Source organism: Pelophylax lessonae (assembly GCF_965119305.1).
Source record: "Pelophylax lessonae genome assembly, chromosome: 1".
In the NCBI taxonomy this organism is placed as follows: domain Eukaryota; kingdom Metazoa; phylum Chordata; class Amphibia; order Anura; family Ranidae; genus Pelophylax; species Pelophylax lessonae.
This window is the reverse complement of record NC_138768.1, coordinates 725,326,016-725,345,642: the sequence shown is the minus strand read 5'-3', so window position 1 is coordinate 725,345,642 and position 19,627 is coordinate 725,326,016.

Below are 19,627 nucleotides of genomic sequence, written 5' to 3'. Positions count from 1 at the left end.
GGCCGGAATGAGCAAAGGTACATTTGGAGAAGAAGGGGCACAGAATTTAATGAAAAGAACCTCTGTCCAACTGTTAAGCATGGGGGTGGATCAATCATGCTTTGGGGTTGATGCCATCTGTGAAAAAGCTGAAGTTAAAGAGAGGATGGCTTCTACAAATGGATAATGATCCTAAACACACCTCGAAATCCATGGGGGATTACATCAAGAGGCGTAAACTGAAGGTTTTGCCATGGCCTTCACAATCTCCTGACCTCAACATAATTGAAAATCTATGGATAGACCTTAAAAGAGCAGTGCGTGACAGACAGCCCAGAAGTCTCAAAGAACTGGTAGACTTTTGTAAGGAAGAATGGGCAAAGATACCTCAAACAAGAATTGAAAGACTCTTGGCCGGCTACAAAAAGTGTTTACAAGCTGTGATACTTGGCAAAGGGGGCAGTACAAGATATTAACTCTGCAGGGTGCCCAAACTTTTGCAGATGCCATATTTTTGTTTTCTGTTATTTTGAAAGTGTAAATGATGGAAATAAAATCTAACTTTTTTGGACATATTATAAGAATGTCTAATCTGTAATTTGATGTCTTTTATATATATATATATATATATATATATATATATATATATATATACAGTATATATATCTGAAAATTGATGGATTCTGATGTGCTGAATTTCTTAAAGCTCTAAGAAACCTCCAGAAACCTGCAAGGGGGGGACCCAAGGTTTTGACTGCCCAAGGGCCTCCACATAGTTTAGTCTGGCACTGCAGCTACTGTATCGCTCATCACTCCTTTAAGTACATACAAATGAAATATTTGTTCTTTTTACCAATAAAGTGTCATTTAATATAATGTGTTAGGTCAGTGCACCCTTCCTTTATCTGACCTATGTCACATGGGACTGCAGCCTGTTATCACTTTATTCTAGCCTGGACAGTTTCTTTCTTAGGGTGCAATGGTTGTGGGTAAAGATTTAGACCTAGAGGAGAGTGGATAGTGCTTGAACCAAGGTATACAGTTGCATATGTTTTCCAAAGTATATATTCAATTAAAGATACGAATAACAGCTATGTAGGGTTTGGCTCGTGAGCCAACCAGGTAGTGGACAACAGTGTGAATTTAATAATTAATTTGCATTCAGTTGCATTCATTTGCAACTCTTTTTTGGTGTTGCATATCTCACAAAGGCATGAAATGCTTCATAAATGTCTGGATCTTCCCGCCCAGCCTATTGTCAATCAGGTGGATGCAATCTGTCACCGGCTGTGTCCATCAGACACAGCTGATGATTGATCAGTGTACCGGCTCATTGCTAGTACCATGTGATTGCAGTGACTAATCACATCAGATCAAATGACAATTGTAAACAATGGTTGGATTCCTTTCCTGCCATCTGTTATGTACAATTATGTTGTTAGCTGTGATTGGTCACACTGGGCCAATCCCAGCTCACCTGTACCATGTGATTAGATGTGACCAATCACAGTTAATCATTATAAATAGGGATGAGCTTCGAGTTCGAGTCGAACGTAAGTTCGACTAGAACATTGGCTGTTCGTCCGTTCGTTGAATGACGAACAAATGTGCTTCTTTGTGGGAAATTTCGAGTGCCAGCATCCATAATGCACTGCGTGCGTGTGTGCAGTGCATTATACTCCTTCCATTTCAATATTATCGCTTGCACGGTGCTCCTTGGGATTTTTAAAGCTTGGGAAATCTTTTTGTATCCAAATCCGGCTTTAAACTTCTCCACAACAGTATCTCGGACCTGCCTGGTGTGTTCCTTGTTCTTCATGATGCTCTCTGCGCTTTAAACGGACCTCTGAGACTATCACAGTGCAGGTGCATTTATACGGAGACTTGATTACACACAGGTGGATTCTATTTATCATCATTAGTCATTTAGGCCAACATTGGATCATTCAGAGATCCTCACTGAACTTCTGGAGAGAGTTTTCTGCACTGAAAGTAAAGGGGCTGAATAATTTTGCACGCCCAATTTTTCAGTTTTTTATTTGGTAAAAAAGTTTGAAATATCCAATAAATTTCGTTCCACTTCATGATTGTGTCCCACTTGTTGATTCTTCACAAAAAATTGCAGTCTTATATCTTTATGTTTGAAGCCTAAAATGTGGCAAAAGGTCAAAAAGTTAAAGGGGGCATACTTTCACAAAGCACTGTATATATATATATATATATATATATATATATATATATATATATATATATATATATATATATATACATATATATATATATATATATATATATATATATATATATGTATATATATATATATATATATACTCAATTGCCCTATATATATATATATATATATATATATATATAGGGCTTTTTTTCTCAGAGAAAAGGTGCAGGAACTCCCCTTTCTAAGTTACTTTGTGTCTCTGCCCCATACCCACCTTCGAGCGCTAACCCTTGGTTCCACCCTTACCCACCTCTGAGCACCGACACTTGGATCCACCCCCTACCCAGCTTCCAGTACAGCCCCTTTTAGAAAATATAGAGCCAAGTATAATTTTGTAGTGTAATGTATGAAATTTGGTTATGATAACAAGAAAAGCAATAAAATTGATCCCCCACAGCAATAAAATTGATCCATCCACTACATTAGTATGGGCTTTTTTCAACACATGTGCAGTAGACCGCAGTGTTGCTGTTTGCAATATCTGTCTGAAGCGGATCAAGCGTTGCCAGTCGCTTGGGCACCACATGCTTGACAAGACATATGACTGCCATGCAGTCCGTTGGCAACAGCACCTGAATGAGCCACAAGATAAAAACAAGCATACTTTACCTTGCTCCTCATCTGTGATCTCTAACCCTACTATACCTTATGGAATAGCAATGAGTGCCACAGATACTTGCACCCAATCTGCTAGCAGTACACCAGGCAGGCAAATTTCACTACCCCAGTTGCTGAACCATAGAAAGTAATACTGTCCCAGCCATCCACATGCTCAGCATCTTAACGCTAGCTTGGCCAAATTGCTAGCACTACAACTGCTGCCTTTTCATCTGGTAGACTCTGCTCCCTTTCGCAAATTTGTGGAATGTGATGTACCACAGTAGCAGGTTCCAAAAAGACATTTATTTTCTAGTAAGGCCATTCCGGCTCTCTACCATCATGTGGAAGGTAGTGATTTGGCCTCGTTGGACAGAGCAGTCATCAGGAAGGAAGGTTTACATTACTGCTGACTCTTGGTCCAGCAGGCATGGACAGGGACGTTACATTTCCTTCACGGCACACTAGGTAACTCTGCTGGCAGCTGGGAAGGATGCAGGACAGGGTTCAGTACTACAGCTTGTTTTGCCACCATGCCTCCAAAAAGCTGGTGCTGGTTCTGCCACATATGGCTACTCTACCTCCTCCTCCTCCACTTCTTCTTCCTCTATGTCCACTTCTGCTGTATTGTCCTCTGAAGCAGCAGTGCTCCCTAAGCATTCAAGGGGCTACGCAAGCAGTCAGGCTAAAAGATGCCATGCAGTGCTTCAGTTGGTCTGTCTAGGGGATAGGAGTCATACCGGGGCAGAGATTCTGTCAGCTCTGCAGGGGCAGGCTCAGAGATGGTTGACGCCACGACAACTTGAGCCAGGAATGGTTGTATGCGACAATGGCACCAGCCTTCACTCCGCCCTCCGACGGGGACACTTGACACATGCTCCATGCTTGGCACATGTCCTGAATCTGGTGGTACAGCATTTCTTGAACAGATACCCGGGCTCACAAGATCTCCTGAGGCAGGCCAGAAAAGTCTGTGGTCATTTCCGGCGTTCATACAATGCCAGTGTTTGGCTATCTGACATTCAACGGGAATTCAACCTTCCCACCAACCGCCTCATTTGTGACATGCCCACCAGGTGGAACTCAACATTGGCAATGCTGCAACGGCTGCACACGCAGCAGAGGGCCATCAATGAAAACCTGTGTGAGTATGGCACAAGGACAGTCTCAGTGGAGCTTGGCTTTTTTTTCGCCACGCCAGTGGCTTTTGATAAAGGATGCATGCACCGTCCTGTCACCATTTGAGGAGGCCACCAGGATGTAAACTTATTTTGATTGGTTTGCTCAAAAGTTATTGCATCTACTAATTACGGGAAACATTTATGTCATTTTTATTGTTTTTACTAGTAATGGCGGCAATCTGCGCTTTTAAGTGGTACTGCGACATTGCGGCAGACAGATCGGACCCCTAACTGATATTTTTGACACTTTTGGGGGGACCAGTGACATTACTACAGTAATCAGTGCTAAAAACATGCACTATTACTGTAATAATGACACTGGAAGGGAAGGGGTTAACACTGTGGGTGATCAAGGGGTTAAATGTGTACCTAGGGGCGTGTTTATAACTGTATGAGGGCAGGCTTGTGAAATGATCACAGAGACCTGTGATCCTATATAGCAGTGTCACAGGCGCTCTGTGATCATTCCAAAGAGAAGAAAAGTCAGCTGTTTTTACAACAGCTGACCATTCTTCTCTCCCAGTGGGGAGCAAACGCGGGTGTCAGGTGGGAATCAGAGCCACCTGCCCTGTGCATCGAAGTCCCCGGGAGCGCGCCACCAGCAGCGCATGCTTGCCCCCTAACTGCGCGACAGACATATACCTACGCTGGATCATGCAGGAGGGGCTGCCTGCCGCAGTAAAACTGTGGCGGGCGGACGTTAAGTGGTTAAGGGGACCCCCTAGGCACAATATTTAAAGGAATTTTTCATTTTTATAGTTTCACTTTAAGCATAATTAAAATCAGTAAATCACTGCTCCTTTAAAAATGATCGTTTTTTTTTTAATTTTGCATTGGTACATGTTTCCCGGGTCAGTACTCGGACACCCATGCACTTTTTTTGGGCAATAAAAATGGATACTTATACCCATGAAATTCACTGGTATAAAAAATTATAGTGTGTAAAAAAAAAAAAAATCCTGATCATTTCCCCAGAGTATTACAGTGTTATTATGGTAACACAGCGTTGCTTTGGTCACAGTGTGCAAAAAATAATAATAAAAAAGAAAAAAGAAGTAATAAAAATTAAAAAAAATTATTATTACGATTTCTTTTTTACATACAGTCACCAGTCAGTGTCATTGATCACCGCCACACCTGTTATATATTACCTCTGTACTGCACTAGTGACAGTGTGTAAAAAAACACATTTTTTTAAATTGCTTCATTTTCCAAAAAAGTGTGACTTTAAAAATCTCGCCATGCCTCTTACTAAATATCTTGGACTTTCTACTTTACAAAAAGGGGTAATTTGGGGGATATTTCTGCTGGTGTATTCAGGCCTCAAGAAATGAGATCAGTACATTACAGGCTATCAGTACATTAGGACTGATTAATTTTCGGATAAATACCATAGTTTGTGGACTCTATAACTTTCCTACAGACTAAATAATATACACTGATTTGGGTTATTTTCACCAAAAAAATGTAGCAGAGTACATTTTGCATATACAATTTTCTTTGATTTATGTATGTCACAATATAAAATATTGTGACATAGGCAAGCGCTGTTCACACACAGAACACTTTACCTTTGTGAGTTCTATTTTTAAATACCACCAAAAGAAATCTCTATTTGTGTGAAAAAAAGATAAAAATTTCATATGGGTACAGTGTTGCTTGACCATGCAATTGTCATTCAAAGTGTGACAGCGCTGAAAGCTGAATATTAGCCCAGGTAGGAAGGGAGCACAAGTGCCCTCTATTGAAGTGGTTAATGTTGGTTGCCTGGAGTCAGTGCTTCTTGAGTTATTGTCCTGGAGTATATGTGCAAATTAGATATTCTGATTTCCCCCCTGATTTTACTTGACTTTATACTTGTTGCATGTTTAAGGACAGCCAGACAGTTAGCATTTTCAGAAAGAGGTTGTCAATTGCTGACTCTGTATACCTCTGATCACTGTTTTTTTTTACAGTAAAAAGAAAAACAGAGTAGTATCATAAGATTATAAAGTCTTATAGCATGGTTGGTTTTCTATGGTCTTTATGTCCAAAAAAAAAAAATGGTACAATTAACCTAATTAGTAAACTATATCCCCACAAATATAATTTTAAATGTGGTTTTGTGTTTCTAAAAGCTACTAAACTTGTAAGCTAGGAAGACAATATCTACAAATAAAACAAGCAAAAACATTTCACATTTATTGAAAGCCTAAAGGTATAATGCCACTGATATTGCAGTTTAGCCACTATCATCGCTAAACTAAAAAAATAAAGAAAACAAGCAGAAAACTGCTTGTTGATAGCTAAAAAAAATGATTCTAAATTCAGCTCCAATCTCTCCATCAGCATGAAGTGTTTAAGCCAGTGATATCAAAGAACAGGCAATGGAATGCAAATGAATGTTTGGCCTGTGGCTTGTATTTTCTTTGTCTGTTTATAGATATTTTGGCAAAGCCTCAGCACGTGCTATTGTGCAGGTTGTCACATTGTATCACCTTTCCTGAAAGAGGAGAAAAATGCAAATGCCCATACATAAAACTGTAACATAAGAAACAACACTTAATATGACAATTTAACTTTTTTTTTTTTTTGTAATTTATGTTTAATTATCTATTTACCATTGGAGGGTATACAAATGTATATTATAGCATATAAATGAGGTCAATAACCTTACTTTAGGTAAATCAACACTATGGGGAGAATTTACTAAAACCGGTGTCCAGAAAATCTGGTACAGCTGTGCATAGTAACCAATCAACTTCTAACTTCAGCTTGTTCGGGTAGGCCCATTTCACACGGGCTTTCAGATCAGGTCCGCCTTTCAGTTTTTCAGGTGGACCTGATTGGATGCTCCATGTACCTCTATGGAGCAGCGGATGTCAGCGGAGACATCTCTGCTGACGCCCACTGCTATCGAATCCTGTCCGTGAAATCCAGACGGATGGAAACCCTATTTTTCCAACCGTCTGGAGGATCAGATCGGATCAGATGAAAAGGGATAGGCAGTCCATTTTCATTCGATCTCCCATAGAGGAGAATGGGGATCTGACAGGTCTGTCTGCAAACTAAGCAGAGCCAGAGCTGTCATCTGCCTGCTCAGCGAGGATCGGTGAAATGGAGTCCGCCGTGCGCACCGTGTGAAAGGACTCTTAAGCTTTGACAATAAAACTTAGAAGCACAGCTGTACCAGATTCTGTGTGCACCAACTAAATTAGTATCCCCCAATGTTGTATAGTAAAGTACATATTAAAACAGTGTCAGTGCCTTCCTGGCATGATGGTAGGAAATTTGTCTCCAGAGACGTGTGGCAGCATGAACTCCGGTCTTCCTACTATTCTTGAAACTCAAAAAAGAATATTGCTGCATCATTAAAACTGTCCAGTCCCAGCAAAGAAGTGAAGAGGGAGCTGGGATAAAGTTGGGCTTTATTTCATCTGTCTTAAGCTGAGCTCCAGTCAACTTTGTGTTTATTAGTTTATTAAAAGTCATCAGCTACAAAAACTGTAGCTGCTGACATTTGATAAGCACACACTCACCTGTCCCAGGATCCAGCAATGTGCTCACCTGAGCCGTCCCTTTTTCCCATCTTCTCTCCCCATTGCCAGCTTGCAGATTTACAGCTGGGTTTCCACTGAAAATGCGCATGTCGTGCTGCGCCTCCTGAATGGTCTGGCAGTCTTCGGTGACCTGTGACGTGTTCCAAAAGACTGAGAAAGTAGAGAGGAAAATTTCAGCTCAGATAACCCAGGCAATCCAAGCAAAAAAAATGACATGCCAAATGTGGCAGGGGAAGAGGGGAGAAGTACTTAACCCAGAACTTCCCCTTTAGGGTGGAGCTTCACTTTAGGCATGTGAATAATAGGTGTGGCACTTACAAAAAAAAAAAAAGCAAGCAGTGAGTTTGGATAGTGGGATGTTCCTTGGATAGTGGGATGTTCCCTGAACTGAATGTTAATCCCAACCCCATGGAAGTCAATCTGAGCTAAATCTTTAACATCACCTATGGCCCATTTTCCAGGCTAACAGACACACATCTGTCAATGTCAAATAGCATGGGGAGCTGCTTTGGGGGACATGTAGCAATGCAATTATAACTTTTTAATTCTGCCCAGCAGGGAGCAGTACTTATTAAAAAATACTTAAAGTGAAACTAAGGGGCACCTTGTCCTTGCTGACCTGGAAGTTTGGACTGCAGAGGAGAGCGTGCAAAGAGAAGCAGAGAGGAAAGCGTGGTGTGGGAGCAGGCTGCTGTGCTGTGTGGCTGGGACTGTGACTCCCCCCTCCCCAGACCGAGAGAGGCAGGGGATGACTGAGAGAGGTGACAGAAGAGGTGGCAGCATGGGCTGTGGAGCTAGAGGGACTGGGAAAAGACGCCCCACTAAGACCGGGTCAGGAAGGTGACAAGCAGTCCCGAGGAGGCAGCAGGTATGTGTGTCCAGGAGAGGGAGTGTGACAAGCAGATCAGAGAGGCGGAGGAATCAGAGAAGTGACTGCTCTGGGAGAGAGGTACACTGACCGGGGAGGCTGCAGGTGGCAACAAGCCCTGTAGGAGACAGCTAAGCTGTGAGTGACTGGTGAGTGCTGCAAGTGACTGGTGAGTGCTGCCAGTGACTGGTGAGTGCTGCCAGTGACTGGTGAGTGCTGCCAGTGACTGGTAAGTACTGGGAGTAACTGGGGAGTATTGGGAGTACTGAGTATTGTGAGTAAATGGTGAATACTGTGAGTAATTGGTAAATATTGTAACTGGTGAGTGTAGTGAGTATTATGAGTAACTGGTGAGTACTGTGAGTATTGTGAGTAACTGGTGAGTACCATGAGTACCGTGAGTGCTGTGAATAAATAGTGAGTGCTCTGAGTAACTGGTGAGTACCATGAGTTCTGCGAGTGACTGGTGAGTGCTGCAAGTGACTGGTGAGTGCTGAGAGTAATTCGGAAGTATCTGGTGAATATCTGGGGAGTAAGTGGTGAGTAACTGGTGAGTATCATGAGTAACTGGTGAGTTAGGAGAAATAGGTGAGTAACTGGTGTGTACTGCGAGTAACTGTGTACTGAGGCTGTGTAAATTAGGAATAGAACAAATTATAGTTAAGAAGTGAGTTAACAGTTAGCTGGACAGAGTAAAATTCCTAATCCTAGTGGAGTATCCCTATTAAATCAGTGGGTGCAATGTCCAACGTGTATGGAAATGTGACTTGGTCCACATCTGATTGTGGATGTAGCAAATATGTAGCAGAAAACAAATTGTCCTAAAATGTTAAAAAAAAATTAGATTTTTACTTTTTTTTTTTGAGAATTTCATATAAAAAATGTGAAAAAATATTGTTATTTTTCAAAATTGACGCTATTTTTCTGTTTATAGCACAGAAAATAAAAATCATACAGGTGATCAAATACCACCAAAAGAAAGCTCTGTTTATGGGGAAAAAAGGACGTCAATTTCATTTGGGTACAGCGTTGCATGACCGCGCAATCATCCGTTAAATTCATGCAGTGCTGAATCGCAAAATATGGCCTGGTCTTTGAGCAGCCAAATCCTCCGGGGCTTAAGTGGTTAAATTCCTGCTAAATTACATTTTCTAGTTCCTTTATTCTGTTTGTACAAACCCTTAAGCCCCTTTTACACTTATGCTACCTTAAAGTCGCGAGATTTACCTCAAAATGCATTAAAATTGGCCCAAAGTAGAGCAGGGACAACTTTGAAGTCGCACAGATATGAACAGTACTCATTGGAAATCATGGAGTACGACTTGTCATGTGACTTTGCAGTCCCAAGTTGCAGGACAAGTGGTACAAGTGTGAAAGAGGTCTAACACTATATGAATGTTAAGTGGAACCCCTACAAACAAACAAAAATGCATGGAGCCTTAAACTGATGAGAGCCTTTATCAGTCTTTCACTTCAGGTGAAAGAAAAGATCGTAGAAGCCTTTCGGAAGCTTGATCGACTTCCAGAAAAACTCAGAGATATTCAAATCTTCCCTGACTTTTCACAATATACTATGCAACGCCGTAACAACCTGTATACTGTTACCAAAGCATTGCGTAACCATAACATCTCCAACAAGTGGAAGTATCCCGAAAACCTGATAATCACTGATGAAGGCACCTCCATTACTATACACTTCCTGGAAGAAGGCCTCACCTTGCTTAAAAAGTGGAATATTATCCCGGCACTACCTCCTCGTCCGGACCCATCACATACCTACAAAGTATCCTCGCCCTGGTCAAAAGTACCACAGCAACCTTCATCGCACACCTCAGAAGTCCCCTGACATTTGCAACTTTCACCCCAACTGGTTAATACCGGTCTCCCCTATGAGTACAATCCACCGTACTCTTTCCCCCACACTTGCAGCATACGCTGACCAAGGCTCCCTGTTCACATAAGAGGGCCTCACCTTTTTTACGCCTCACACCAGAGGCTGTTCTTTGTTGATCCCTGTTGGATCTAATATTAGACAATTTTCTTTTTGGTATGCCTGAACACACACAACACAATTACCCCTCATATGAGAAAGCTCCTACTCCTGAGATGTTGTACATGTCACATGTACGTACCCACTTTCAAAACCATTATGACTGGTACCACTACACTATTCCCATGTCCATACCTCTTCCCCGCTAGGATCCAGAAACCTCAGAATTAACTACGCAAACCATCGTATTCTCTCTGGACTATGACACTTAACATCTTTTCGCTGAATGATAACGGTCTAAATCATCCGGCCAAGAGACTCTCCATTTGGAAAGAAGCAATCCATCACAAAGCGGACATATTGATTGTTTAGGAAACTCACTTCCAAGACAAAGCTACCCTGAAGCTTCATCACCCAAACTTTCCGCATGTCTTTCTTTCCACAACTTCAACGAAGAAGAGAGGGGTCCTCATCGCTATTAGAGACTCTGTCCTGTTCACCTTACATGATTCGGTACTCGACGAGGATGGTAGATATGTAATATTAATATGCACTGTCAATAATAGACTTCTAACGCTTGTTTCTCTATACGCACCCCCTGAGATTTTTGCACAAACTACTTAAACTAATCTCTAGAGTGTGAAAGGGCAATTTAATTGTGTGCAGTGATTTCAATTTGGTATTAGATCCTAAAATGGATTCCTCTTCCCCGAATAAAAGTAGAGCCCCGTCACTGCAAAACCTTCTACACAGGGAAGACCTTTACGATGCGTGGTGCTGTCTACACGCTAATGAGAAGGATTACACCTTCTTCTCTTCCAGACATAGATCTTACTCTAGGATAGACCTATTCCTAGTTGATAAATGGATCCTACAAATTACTATCTCCACCCGCATACATGACATTACATGGTCGGACCATGCAGGGTTTAGCCTTACACTCCAACTGAACAACTTCCCCCCTAAACAATCCTTCTGGCACTGTAACAATAGTATACTGCAATCCCCTGACAATCACAACCTATTATGCCAACACCTTTTTCACACACAATGATACCTCTGATATATCGCCCATAATGATTTGGAATGCACATAAAGCATACAACAGAGGTATACTGATCCAACTGACAGCCGTGGCACACAATCGTCGACAGACTGTCATCACTAACATGCTGCAGGAACTACCCACACTCGAGACCAAAAATAAAGAAAATCCTACAACCCAAACCTCTGATGCTATCATGACACTTCGAACGTCTCTTCGCAAACAGATGGTTCAGGATCACAACAGGTATATGCAGTGGCGTAGCGTGGGGGGTGCAGGGGGGGGCGGCCGCACCGGGCGCAACATCTTGGGGGGCGCATCCGCAGTGTCACTTTGTCTGTCTGACTCTGACATACACAGTTCACACACTGTCTGCGGCTGTCTCCATCTATGGCTGAAAATGGCGGGTCGGGGCAGGGCTGGACTGTGCCTCACCTGAAAATTGGTGTAGGGTGGGGTGGCGTTGCAAGCCAAGCTTCGCCTATGCCGCCGCACGCTGGTCATTCTGCATTGAAAGGGGGCACGCTGGTCTCTCTGCATTGAAAGGGGGCACGCTGGTCATTCTGCATTGAAAGGGGACACGATGATCTCTCTGCATTGAAGGGGGGCACGCTGGTCACTGTGCATTGAAAGGGGGTACGCTGGTTTCTCTGCATTGAAAGGGGGCACGCTGGTTTCTCTGCATTGAAAGGGGGCACGCTGGTCACTCTGCATTGAAAGGGGGCACGCTGGTCACTCTGCATTGAAAGGGGGCACACTATACCTTGATTACTGAAGGCCCCTTTCACACTTTTGTGACCTCAAAGTCGGTTTAGGGGGCGCAAATTACTTGCCTTGCCCCAGGTGCTGACAACCCACGCTACGCCACCGGGTATATGCGATCACTTAAGATATCTTATTACTCGCAATATAACAAAGCTGGCAAATTCCTAGCGAATAAGTTGAAGGCGCGCAGGACTAAATCTAAAATACCCTTTCTTGTACACCCATTTACTAAGACAAAGCTAACAAACCCTCAAGAAATGACTGACGCCTTTGCAGATTATTATGCATCTTTATACAATTTGAAAAAGGACCCAACTAAGCACCAACCAACTACAGACAATATCAACAAATTATTGGACACAATTAACCTGCCTTCCATCACCGAACACTAACTGTCATTTTTAAACTCTCCCTTTACTGTAATAGAAATTATTAAAACAATAGATACCTTATCCAACGAAAAGTCCCCAGGCCCAGATGGCTACACAAACGAGTAGTACAAACTGTTTAAGCATACATTATCCCCACACCTCCTGAAACTTTTCCAGACTGTGACAACAAAGACTGCGTTCCCACCTGAAATGTTAAAAGCACATATAACCACACTCCCCAAACCAGGCAAGGCGCCGGATACCCCGTCAAACTTTAGGCCGATATCACTTCTAAATACTGATGTAAAAAATTTTCGCCAAATTGCTGGCAAGACGCATCTCAACTGTATTACCATCTCTGATTAAATCAGACCAGAAGGGATTTGTGTCTGGAAGACAAACATCTGATGCTACAAGAAGAATTATCAACTTAATTCACCATGCCGAGAACTCCAAAACACCTTCTCTGCTTCTTTCCTTAGATGCAGAGAAGGCATTCGACAGAGTTCACTGGGGATACATGTCCTGTGTATTAAGAAAATTTGGTTTCCAAGGATTTACTGTATGATGCCATACTATCCCTATACTCCACGCCATCGGCACAAATATACACTTCAGGGCTACTCTCCAAAATGCTACCTATCACAAACGGCACTAGACAGGGATGTCCCCTGTCACCTACTATTTTTAATCTGCTGATAGAGCCCTTTGCCAAAAGAATTGGCTCCCATCCCTATATTTCGGGGTTCAAACTGCAAAAAGAAAACATACACAGTGAGCCTGTTTGCGGATGACGTTATTCTCTCCCTAACTAACCCCCTAATATCACTACAATTTGCCCACCAAACCTTAATGGAATTTAGCAAGGTATCCTATTACAAGGTCAACTTTACTAAATCTCTCATTTTGCAACTTAATCTACATGCCCCTATGAGGAAACACTTAGAGGACTCATTCCCGTATACCTGGAATGATAACGGAATCCCATACTTAGGTATCATTCTTACACCACTAATATTGTCCCTAGTAGAAGCCAACCTTACGCCACTAATCGAAAAGATAAACCAACAACTACAGCAGACCTCGTTTAAGGAAATATCATGGCTAGGAAGACTGGCAGCACTTAAAATGACGGTGCTTCACACACTCCCTGTTCCAATAGCTCCCTCCTATCTTGATCAAAGGGTTCTTAAGAAATACATATGGGAGGGTAAGCATCCTAGATGCTCTCAATCGCATATGATTAAACATAAATCGTCGGGCGGCTTGGGCATGGTGGATGTAACAGACTACTATGTAGCTAAACAACTCACACATGTTAAGCAATGGTTTCAAACATCCTCAGACACCAAATTGGTTTAAGCAGAAGCTGCCTTGATGAAAATGCACTGCCTGCCTTACCTGCTCCTAGCGGATAGCTGGAATCAGCTCCCAGTACATTCACTGCCCCTAACCGTCCAAGCAACACTTAGAGCATGGAGAATTCTGAGAAAGAGCCATGAAAAAACACCTAACACAGAACCACTAAAAATCCTGATAGAAACACTAGAGATTCTAATACCCTACCTTTCCTTGCGCAATTGGCAAGATCACAACATACATTGGATGGAAGATATTGTTGACAGAAACACCGTAAAATCCTTCTCGGACTAACAATCCAAATATAATCTACCCAAATCTGAATTTTACACCCATATCCACATAGCTAAATTTGTCAAAAGCCACCCTGTACCACTAATCCATTTACAGGCCTCAATCCAAGCATTCCTACTACCCGAGTCTCATTCTAAGAAAGGTATATCCCTCTTCTATGAAACCCTACAGAATAAAAAACTATTTCATAAAACGGACCCTATGCTTAAATGGGAGTCAGACCTACATAAATCCTTCACTCCTGAGCATTGGACCTTAGCGATGAAATACTCGTATAACATTTCTAAATGCACAAATCATTGGGAAATATCACACAAGCTAATTGCACATTGGTACCTTACACAGTTTAAACTGTTGAAATTCTACACATTATACTCGCCCCTTTGCTGGTGTAACTGCGAACAAACAGGTACCCTACTACATTTCTTCTGGAATTGTAAAATTATAACAGGCTTCTAAAAAAAAAAGTTTTCAAATGAATATCCTTAACCACAGGAATTTTAACCCCCCCCCCCCCGCACCTACACTAGCATTATTAAACCTAGAAATTGAGGGGTTCCCACACCAAATTCGAGCACTTGTTGCTCACATTCTGTTAGCAGCTAAACTGGTAATAACCAGGAACTGGAAAACAGATAATTCACTAAACATTTCTAATGTGATCAACACTATAAACCTCACCTGTGAATATGAGAAAAGTGTAGTCTTAAGATCTATCACCTATAATACATTTTAAACCACATGGCAAATGTGGTTGACAAGGTCCATTGTACCCAACATTAACCATACTTGCTCCACCTAATCTCTTGAATTAGCATATGAAATGCACAAATCCCATCCCCTACCCCCACTGGTGTGTCACTCAGGTATCCCAACACATAGCAAGTCATTTCTATACTTTCTTTGATTGTTATGTTTTCACATACGTTTCTTCTTACTATGTTGAGAATCATTATTCATGTATACTGTTGTCTTACTACAAACTGCAGCTATGTATCTATGACAATGTACTTATTGTTATTTTCCTGAAAATCTAATAAAAATCTGTTGGAAAAAAATAATAGGATGCACTCCAGAGGTCTTGTTACAAATTCACCTTTGTTATTTTGTGCAATATACAATACACTTGAGCGTCAATTTTTCAATCTCACTAGGGACTTTCATCAAGATGCTAAAAAGTCCCTTAGGGTTTGATGTCCATTGTTTCTTGACAATGGCTGTGCATCAAACGCATAAACATGAAATATTCCTGACAATGGGCACCAAACGCATAAACATGAAATATTCCTGACAATAGGCATCAAACGCATAGACATGAAATATTCCTGAAAATGGACATCAAACTCATAAACATGAAATATTCCTAAATTGTGTAGAGGAAAATTATTGCGCTAACCATAAAGAAAAGCTGCTACACACAACAACTGACAAAAAGATTGTGATACAAAATTTTTTTCCAAAAGTGCAGCGCTAATAAATAGAGTTGTAAATTCAAAAATGGAAAAAATATATGTGAACAGTAAATAATCATGAGTATACCAAATAGACATAAGTGTAAATCAAAGAAGGAAATATACACGTGAAAGGGGAATAAACAAATTGGTGTAACCAATCCTGTTAAGTCCAAATATAGTCCAAATGTATTTAAATTAAACAAAAAAACAATAATATAGATGTATAGATGACATGACTGTCCAAGGCAGTGGTGATCAAGTGCTCACTGAATCCCAACACCAACTGAAAAATGGAGATGTAGTTTGCTCACCAGAACCGTAGGACACAGAGTGCCGTATAGCACCTGGATCAAAACATCTAGATAAGTTGTGGAAGGATCCAGATACTCAGCGAGCCATGGATGTCCAAGTGCATATTTAAATCAGATAACTCTCCCCCAAACCTCTCGGTCAGCCAAACGATGGCAGGTGGAACCAGAAAGGAGGAACAGAAGATAGTGTAATAATGCTAGAAAATTTTATTCAGCAAATAAATAAAATTTACACTTACATACAACTCATGGGAAGGAGCATGAAAGGATGTATGGTAGGCTGTCAGTAGCGTGGCCTTAACGCGTTTCTGCAAATATGCTTTCCTCAGAAGATAATGCCAGCCAAATACCAAGAGAGCCCCTATATTTATAACATAATAGAAATGGTAGATTGTGTTCAACCAATCAAGATATGGTGTGTGCATGCTAAGCCAAGCACAAAGATGGCGCCAGCGTGCATCCCAGGACTAGTCTCTGGAACGGCCAAATGACGCAACGTCACTTCCGGAATGCACCGGAAAGTGATGTATATGCCGCGTCATATGCGGAAGTAAGGTTACGCCATCGGGGAAATCGAAGCTAACTACAGGAACATCACAGAACACCATCTTGAATGAGGGAAACACATCTAGGAACCATACAATATAGGGGCAAATCATATATATAAACTATATAACTACATTTACGCATTGTAAGTGATACATAAAAACGTACATGTGTTTATAATTAAAATCAAACCATTAAATATAATAAATGGATAAAAGCAACATCATGGAGATGTAAAATGTGAACAATAAAAATAATAAAAAATATTAAAATTATGAAAATATATTTAAACCTGCCAATATAAATACAGATAGTGATATAAGAGAGGTAAAATTGTTAATAGCAACAGGTAACACATAATTCCAAATATGTTAAATGACATATTAAATGAAGGGGACAAAGTTTATTAAGAAGTGTTAATAAAAGCATTAATGTCCCACTCTACATTGAGTCCGTGGGGATGGTAAGACTGTAACGTGTAGATCCAATAGGTCTCACGTTGTGAAACCCCACGGATCTTGGAGCCACCTCTCCAAGGAGCAGTAAAGCGGTCAATTATTTGGAAAAGTGTTTCATTAGGATTTTTTTGGTGGTGTACTAGGTAGTGTTTAGATACATTGTGATTGTCTTTGCCTTTAATAATGCTAGTAATATGTTCATTTACTCTGACATTAAAAGGCCTAATGGTCCGACCTACATATTGTTTACGGCAAAGACATGTAAGCAGGTAAACAACATGTGTAGTGGTACATGTAGCAAAAAAATTTATCTGGTAAAGACAACTGGTCACTGTAGATTGAAATGACAACATTTTCTTACTGTGATCAAAGTTGAACATGCACACTCTACATTTGCGACAAGGGTAAAAACCAACAAGATCCAGAAAAAAATTGGGTCTCGTTGGTTCATCCAATACATTTGGGGCCAGTTTGTTCCTAAAAGAGGGGGCACCTCTAAATGTAACAATTGGTTTCTCAGGTAATTCAGAGTTTAAAACTCAATCATTTTTAAGAACATCCCAGTGTTTTTGAAAAATCTTTTTAACGGATCTGTGCTGGGTAGAGTATTCTGTAAAAAGTGACCATTTTGTAAAACCTGGATCATCTTTTTTAGAAGTGGAACCAGTTAGTAGTTGGGACCTATCAGTCTGTAATACCTGTATAATGGTGGACTCTAATGTGCTATGATCATAACCTTCAGTCATCATAAACCTTTCTTTCAAGACCTCACTCTGTTGAAGAAATTCCTCGTCACGAGTACAGTTTCTCCTGAGCCTAATAAATTGGCTTTTTGGAACATCATTGAGCCAGGCTCTGTGGTGACAACTATCTGTTAGTAGATAAGAGTTCCGGTCTGTATCTTTGAAGAAAGTACCCGTGACAAATTGGTTATTAACCAGTCTGATGTTCAGATCAAGAAAGTGCACATTGGTGTTACTAGACTCATAAGATAGCTGGATGCCCCAAATGTTAGAATTCAAAAGGGTCATAAAAGAGTTCAGTGATGTGGAGTCACCTTGCCAGAGGAGGAGGATGTCGTCTATATAACGTATCCACAAAGCCAACTCTGGCCTTTTTAGTGGATAGACAACATCCTCCTCCCATTTGGCCAAAGAGGTTGGCCAGACTCGGGGCAAATTTTGCCCCCATGGCCACACCCCTTTGCTGTAAATAAAACTGATTATTGAACCAAAAGTAATTATGTCCGGTAGCGAACAATAACAACTTTAAAATAAAATCACCTTGTAATGGTGATAGAGATAAATCAGTTTTGAGAAAATATTCTACCACATCAAAACCCAAGTTATGTGGAATGCAGGTGTACAGTGACGTAACATCTGCCATTACAATCAAATGCTCACCCTCCATCTTAATATTGTTTAAGATATTGATCACATCACGAGTATCTTTAATGTGTGATGGTGTTTTATATACCAGGGGTTGTCAATAAAAATCAATATATTTACCTATGCGGGAGGTGATGGAATTGAGGCCACTCACAATAGGGCGGCCTGGTGGATGGACAGGATCTTTATGAATTTTAAGTAAATAGTACATTACTGATATACGGGGAGCAGTAGGGACCAGAAAAGATCTTTCTTTTTTGTCCAGAATGTGATCTCTATGTCCTTTATTGATTCATTTAACCAATTTATCCTTGAAATCTGAGGTGGGATTATTTGGTAATTGTATATAGGTATCTTGATCGATCAAGATTCTTTCCATCTCACGGTAATAATCTTGCTTAACTAACACTACAATTCCGCCCCCTTTATCAGCAGGGCGGATAACAAGTTCTTTCTTTTCGCAGAGAGATCTTAACCCTGATCTCAACTGTGGATGTGAATAAGGTTTTTTAATTGGAAGATCTGCAGGATCTTTCAATACTAGATCTTTAAACACTGTGATAGAAGGAGCAGTGGGACCGGAATGGTTGAATAGTAATGGTTTGACAATCCAGAGTGCCTAATACTAGAGTACTCTAAAATGTGAGTAAGTCTAGGGTTGGAAAGGATATATCGTTGTACATTAATCTTACGGACAAATTTTTTTGTATGTCAATGAACGTATTGAATTTGTTCATAGGTTTTGACGGTACATATTTTAAGGCTTTGTCTAAGGTGTATAACTCCTCTTTAGTGAGTTCCATCTTGCTGAGATTAAATATACCGGACCCAACTAGGTTTTTTGTTTTTTTCCTCTGGATGCGCCACCCCCCTCTGGTGCCTCTCTTGATTCGGGCCCCCTTTATGTTATACATATAGGGGCTCTCTTGGTATTTGGCTGGCATTATCTTCTGAGGAAAGCATATTTGCAGAAACGCGTTAAGGCCATGCTACTGACAGCCTACCATACATCCTTTCATGCTCCTTCCCATGAGTTGTTTGTAAGTGTAAATTTTATTTATTTGCTGAATAAAATTTTCTAGCATTATTACACTATCTTCTGTTCCTCCTTTCTGGTTCCACCTGCCATCGTTTGGCTGACCGAGAGGTTTGGGGGAGAGTTATCTGCTTTAAATCTGCACTTGGACATCCATGGCTCGCTGAGTATCAGGATCCTTCCACAACTTATCTAGCTGTTTTGACCCAGGTG